The sequence below is a fragment of the Rattus norvegicus genome, chromosome 17 (assembly GCF_036323735.1).
Source record: "Rattus norvegicus strain BN/NHsdMcwi chromosome 17, GRCr8, whole genome shotgun sequence".
Lineage (NCBI taxonomy): Eukaryota > Metazoa > Chordata > Mammalia > Rodentia > Muridae > Rattus > Rattus norvegicus.
The window spans coordinates 68,177,309-68,185,171 of NC_086035.1; positions in this window are offsets into that span (position 1 = coordinate 68,177,309).

Sequence of the window (7,863 nt, forward strand, 5' to 3'; positions counted from 1 at the left end):
CAATACTGGGATCCAGCTCGTCTCACCAATCCTTTTACGTTCATCTCCCAGGAAAGTTGAAGTTGTCAGTTCATGTGTAGCCATGTTCAGTGTTTATGTGGGTGGATTAGGGGATTAAGTTCCTGCTATGGTCTAGATGTGTTGACACCTCTCCAAGGATTCACTGAAGGATCCTGGTGGTTCGCCCCACAGTGTAGGTATTTGGTATGAGACTTGTAAGTAATGGGCCTAGAAGCAGGTACATAGACTATTGGAAGGATGCTCTTAGAGTAAGCGATACAACACTAATCTGTGCTCAAGATTCTGTCACAGCTACCTTTCTCTTGCAAACACTTTCATGGTTGCTACACATGCCATGAGATGATGTAGCCGTGGGATGTCTTCTCCAGAACATCTGTGCTATGCCATCTAGAATTCCAGCCTCCAAAACTGTGTAAGCTAAATATATACTCTAAGTTTCTGTATCTAATACTTAGTTCATAAAAGAGAAATCTGGCTAATCCAGTAGCATCCCTCAATGTGCTTAGGCATCATAAAAACGTGTTCTCTTCACTGTTGCATAACCCTTTATCTTATAAACAAGGCCATCACTCTAACTACAAAAAAATTAGGAAAAGATTTTATGTACATTTTAATGTTAAAAAAGACCAACCTATTCTTTTTGAAAGTTTTATATTTTTAATTATTTGGGTGCATGCCTGTCTGTGCAGGGATATTCGCAACCATGAGTGATGTGCTCATGAAGGCCAGAATTATCCATTGCCCCTCCTGGAGCTCAAGTTATAGGTAGTTGTGAGTCATCTGAATTGGGGTCTGGTAACTCAGTTCGTGTTCTCGGCAAGAGTAATATGTGTTTAACCTTAACTGCTAAGCCATCTCTCTAGTCCCTACATTGTTATAGAGTCTATTATTCCTATCTGTGTACAAAACTTTCTCAATAAGTGGACAAGCTACTAGATAAATAAAAGCATTATCTTCAACACTTAACATGATTTGTACTTTCTTTAAATTGCCGTATGTAACTTGTTGTGTGCAATATGTTTGTCGCCATGCTGCAATAGATAGGAAACATCTGTTGAATAGCCAAGAAAGCATTTGAAACCATTTGCAGCCCTTTTGACAGCCTTGTCTTCTGTTACAAATGGCACCAACCCATAAATTGCTCCCAGGTGAGAATTTAGAAGAAGAGGTGATATCCATGTTATTTTCTCATTTTCTGCACTACTTTGAATTTTTTTAATTTATTTCACATTTGTGTACCAGATTGCACTGAAGTAACAATTATACAAAATATGTGAACAACTAAAATTGCTAATAGAATGAATAGGTGCACAAACGAGACACGTTTGGGATAGTACAGCAGAGTCCAATGCAGTCAATACGTGTAGCTAAATCATTGGGACCTTACACCTTATTGGAGTAGCAAAGGTGGCATTCATCAGTTCATGGAGAGAGAAAGTGAAGCTAGAGGAGCCATGCTCCCACTCAAAGGGTTCCCACTGAAGGGATTTAGTTTCATTCCCTTTGTAAGGCTTCTTACATGCTGACAGAAGAGACTGGGGAAAGAAAACATATTTCTAGAGCCCAAAAATAAATCACAGTATATAAAGTGGGGTGCAGGAGGGTGGCTATGGGGAAGGATAGAGAGGAGAGCTTGGCTATGCACTTGGATACTGCTGAAAACTCATGAAATAGTGTGAGAGAAAAAAAGGAAAGGAATAAAAACACTCCAACTTCTTCCCAACATGGCTTAGAGCTAAGATATATAGATGGACAGACAGATGGACAGGTAGACAGAGAGACAGACAGATAGATAAACAGACTAATTAATTAATTTGAAAAATAAAAAATTGCAAGACAAGTAAAGATGAGCAATTCAATTATAGGTAGACATGACATCACTCTGTGCCCTGAGACAAGTTTACTAGACTTTCACCCTCAAAGAGCATGCTAGTATATGGACCTTAAGAAGTTGTTCTCGCATGTTAAAACTAAGTCAGAAAAGCAATCTTGCTGACAAGAGAGGACAAAGGAAAGATGTTTCTGACAAATGAAGCACTGGAGGTCAGAATCCACCTGACTGGAGGTCTCTGGAGGAACGTCTTTCAATTCAAGGCTGTTCATTTCAGCAAAACTCCTCTGAGAATGCTCCCTCCACATGCTTTAAAAATAACTGAGACATTCAGAGATGACATCAATATCCCTGTCCTTGCCCTGAGTTTCTGCTTTAATTCATCTGGTGATGCTAATATTAAAAAGAAATAGTGTGAACTAAGAATAGAAACTTGGTTTGTTGTTGCTACTGTCCCAATTTGATGTAGTAAATCTTTGAACTGATCTAGTCTAGAGCAGGGGTGTTCCTTACACACGAGCTACTGTTTTGCAACACACAATCTTTGCCAGGTTTTCTCCCAAATTCAGACCCTAAATAATTGTGCATATAAATCTATGTCATAGAAACCAACTATAAGGGGAACACTCTAGTTAACATGATTATAATTAATCTTGATCATCCTATATTAACTCTCAATGATTTCACCCTACTGTCCTTCACTGCAAAACTATTTTTGTGCAAGAAACAAAGTAGGTAAAGGATTGATAAACCAAGAGTGATCAAGGGAGAAGCAGATTCCTTCACTCTGCCTAACATCCTTCAGAGTAGCTGACTACTGACGCTTTCAATGTGGGCAGCTACAACTCTCCAAGAGAACAGGGCAAGAATGATCACAAGTTGAGAAGGAATACTCCCAGGTCACAACAAAGGAAGAGTTTTGGTTAAAAGATATGTCATATTTTCTTTAGCAGACTTTCTTCCAAGAGGTAAACAGAACAGAGGCAAAGGCAAAATAAAACAAAAGTTATTGCCTCCATGTATAGCAGTAATACGAGTTTTTCACCAACTTATTTATTTATTCACTTTGCATTCTGATCACAGACCCCATGCTCCCCTTCCAGTACCCCCTCCCATCGCCCCCGCCATCTTCTTGGGTACCAACGTATCCAGGCACATCAACTCACTGCGGGGTTAAGCACATCTTCTTCCACTGAGGCCAACTAAGGCTTTGCTTTGTAATACGAGTTCTTATAGACATTTTCCTTCCTTCTGGGGGGCTTCTTCTCTATAATCTTGAGTGGCAGAACAGGTTTATTCTGTAAGAGCAGCTATTTCAGTTTATATACATACACACACACACATACACACACACACACACACACACACACAAACACACATACATGGAAGGACGGGAGGGGGAGGGGAGAAAGCGAGATTGATCATTGGTAGAACTTAGTAATGGAGGTCTTGGAAGCTCTTCCAGATGAGAGTCTGACCTGGCTCACACGAACTATGCTCAAGTAGCAGGGTCAGAAATCCCCAAGGGACACCAAGAAATTGTGGACAGAACTCAATGAGGTTCAAACTACATAATTAATCTGGGTGTTTTGCATGCTTTTCAGGATCTTTTCACTTGGTCATTTTCAAGTACTGTTTCTCATTAATCTAACAATAAATTTAATTTTATTTCTTAAGAAAACATTTATAAATATGCAAAGCAAATTAATATGAATTCATTAAAAATTGTAGGGGTTTGTCAGTTTGTTGATATAAGGGCTTGCTTTGTGGCAAAGATTGGCCTGGAACTTACTGTGCAGCCTAGGCTGGCACAAAATCATAATATGTTGTCACCCTCCTGAGTGCTAGGATTAAAAGTATGCAGCATTTTTACTCAATTAATAATGATTTTTATTATAATAAAGTAAGGATAAAGAAGTAAATTAGTGAGTCAGTGGAGTAAAATAAGTGAGAAAAGGTACCATAGAGTTCTGTGCCATTTTTTTATGGTCTGATTTCTAGGTGTGTTTATTCAGCAAAGTCATGTAGATCATTAGACACAATTTATCAATACTAATCACTTCTAGAATGTAGCAATTGATAGTGCTAATAGTATAGCCACATGTTCAGTAATATGTCCCAGACCTCTTATAGAATGATCACGTGATCAGAGAGTGATAATTGGGGAGGTATAGCTTGAGGCCAAAGTCTTCAAACTGAAGCTCAAAAATGGAATGTGGCTCTCTTTATATCTTCCTCATTCTGCAGTTGACTGTTTCTGGAGGTGAAAATGGCAGAGATTCAAGAAGAAGAAAAAAAAAAAAAAACCAGACCACAGACTCTGTTCAGTAGAACAGCTGTGTTAGGAAATAATGGGATACTTGTGAGAATGACCAACTAATTCAGTGAGCCATGAAGTCAGTCACTGAGGCTTCAAGACAAATATATCATTTCCTAATTATTCAGAATCTCATTAAATAGAGAATATGTGAATACATGCATAACGTTTTATTGGTAATCCTTGCAATTTTTAAAATATGTCTCCAGGTCTCATATATTTCACACACACACACACACACACACAGAGAGAGAGAGAGAGAGAGAGAGAGAGAGAGAGAGAGAGACCTTAGTAGGCATAACTATATAGAACACATGGGCAATGTGTGTTTTAAAACAAGTCTTATTTATAGTCTCATTAAAATGGATCTTATAGAAATAGCCATGAGGTCCAGCTTACCCCTTACTGACTAGTTTTCATATTAACATAATGTGTTATACAAGATGCTGGGTGCTGGTGGATATCAATAACCTTATCCAGTTGTGAACCCATTGTGCTACAGCTGATTGCATATAAGACTTACTCCAAAGGAGGAAACACATGCCTGATACCACGAATATGCCAAAGAACACACATATAGATGGAGAGCTCATAGCCCCCCCAGAGCCAAACATACTACTATATTCTACAAAATGGACATAACCAGAGCATGTGTCATATAAATAGCAAACTCATCAAGTCCTTCTGGGAATTTTATAGAATAATTCATTGTATTTGAGCTTGTATGCAGCCAAGGTCTAAGCATTTTAAATATTGTTTAATTGACCTAATAGATACAGTTAATAAATTCTTTTAAGTAGATTATGAAATTATCAAAACAAATTTAAACTCTCTTTGTGAGAGTGTCAGAAATAGCTTTGTCCTGACTTTTACCCAAATACTATACATGAGTTTAATTTCAGTGGAAAAGAAACGAAGTAAAAATGAGGGAGTAAAGCTTGAATTGCTGCAGAAAATATGCACAAATTCTAGGCAGAAGGTATTAAAAGACATTGTGTAGTATTGCTTTATGTTTTGAAAAGCAGAGTTAAGAATTTCCAAAACAAATTCTGTAGTAAATCCCATTATCTGAAAGTAATTGGCATTCTCTATGTAATAGAAAATTGGATATTAATTACCACAGCAAATTATATAGTAACTGGGATGGGAAAAAAAAGAGCTAGATTCTGTGTGGTCATATGTGTTTAAATGGTATCTTTCGCTTTGTTCCTTAGCATAATTCACATTGGGACTTACTTTCCAAGTGAATACAAAGACAAAGAGAACTTCTAAAAATTACACACTCTGTAACATCCAAAATGTACCCTGGTTTGGGTTTCATTGGCTTTTTATTCTTTAAAACAAGGCTTTTTATTTCTGAATATGACATATGCATTGTTCAGCCACACCAAGACAAGTATAAGTGTGTTACCAAGCATATCATCAATTCTGTGTTAATCTTCCCTGGGTAGTGAAGTAAAACATGCTGAGCTCTGGCTTCCTCTCCACTGCAGGAGAGAATTTACTAAGCACTGCTGCAGCCTTTCCGTTGGTTTTCTGACCCCTCTTTTCTCCAAGGTATACCTTTTCTGAGGACTGCAGTTGAGGGACGCAGGCATGTGTCTGGGAAGTGTGGGGGAATCACAGTGTGTGCTTCATTGATTAACCATGAAAACCATAATGGAGTGGCCACTGATCCCTGAAATGGCTCCTTTGAAATCCTTTAGGACATCCATAGTGTCACTACTCATGTACCATTGCAAGGAAATGCTTTCGACTCTCTGACCGCTTGCTAACTGCCACCTGCAATAAACTATTTACCATTTCTTTACCAGCTTAATAGCCACCTGCCTTAGTAGAGTATATGAAGAACAGATATAGAAGCTCTCACATGTCATGACTGCCTGAACAGCAGTTTGCACCACCAAGTCTGGACAGTAACTCTTGGGCACACCAGTGTGGATAAAGTGACTCCATCTGTCCTTTCCAATTCCAGAACTTAACAATAGAAGAGCCAGATCCTTCTCAACGTCACTGTTGACTTTCCAAAGCATGGCCAGCTTTCTAGTTCTTGTCAACTTTTCAGGACTTTGTGTGAGGATGTAAAAGTGAGTCCTAAATATGAAGGAAGAAATGATGGAGCCATGGTCCAAATGGTAGTCATGTGGAAGTCAATAGGACAGGCTATAACTCATCTTGATTTGCCTATTCCCTTACAAAACAATCTTCAGATACATACATACATACATACATACATACATACATACATACATACATACATACATACATACATACACATATAACTATCTGGCATACCCACTTTCTTACCCATCTTTTCATTGACAGACAATCTTACCCATTCATTTACCCATACACCCATTCATACTGCTATCTGTGCATCCATCTATTGTCTCATCTACCCTTCTAAGTACCCATATATCAACCCATCTTCACATTCATCTCTCCATCCACTCCAGTAAAACTCTTTCTACTGAGCCACTGTACATGAAATAATGTTTGTAATTTTTATTTTCTCTTCATTTCAATCAAATTCAGAGAACTTTAACAATAACAAAATGTATGCAGGGTGTAGGAAAATTCAGAAAAGTATTCTCATCTAAACAACAACAACAAAATAGATGTGTATCACCTTGTCTCTCTACCTCTAGATATAATTATTCTGTGTGAGCATCAAGAGTAGTGGAAATTGTTTAGTGAAAAATTCTGGGTAATGTAAATTTAAGTTGGTATTTTTCCCCTGAGGAGAGATGTAGGAAAGGTGGCATTAGGCTACCGATGGTTGATTCTTCTCCAGCATCTCTATAAATGACCTGCCCATTTGTGAACTACATGGTGCCATTTCTCTTATTGTCTTCAAACCTCCAAGTCCTGATCCAAAACTGTATCATTGTCTACCAATTTTCTGTTGCACATAAAGTTCAAAGGTGCCAGCTGAGACTCAACCAAACTTGTAACCAATCTCTTCTGTTTATCCATTCGACAGATGCTTAGTAAAATAACATACTGAACAATGGAATACCGATGTTCTTTAGCACTATGTCAAACAATTTATAAATACTAATTAACTGTTATGGGAACCATGGTAGGTAAGTATTAAAGGAGTAAAGGAAGTTGGACTTTGTAACATGTGGTGAAATATAATGTGCAGACAAGTTTTCTAGTTCAGAGGTCAAATCTTGTCCGTTGGTTACTCTTGTCGTTACTGTGAACAAATGCATGACAAGCAGCAACTTAACAATGGAAGAGTTTACATTTGAGGGGATCACTCCATTCTCACGGAAGTGACATGACAGCAGAAAGGAAGGACAAGAGGAGCAGGAAGCTGGCTTGTTACTTAGTGTCCACACTTAGGATTTCCTCTTTCAATAAAACTAACCAAAATCTCTCCCATAGGCATACTTGGAGATTTGTCTCCAAGATGATTCTGGATCCTGCCAAATTGGCAATCACTATAAACCACTATGGCATCATTGATGGTGGCCATAAAAATTGCCTATCATTAGGAGGGTGTCAGCCACCCTGGTACTGTAAGGAGAAAAACAATTCATTATCAACATGTTCAAGAAGAGAACATGTGTATGGAAATCATAACATATTTCAAAGTGCGAAGTTTATCATTTCACTCAGAAAAATTAAATACTTGGGTTGTGTAGATTATTTGAAATAGAAGATGTAGTGAATCTGTAGGTCATGG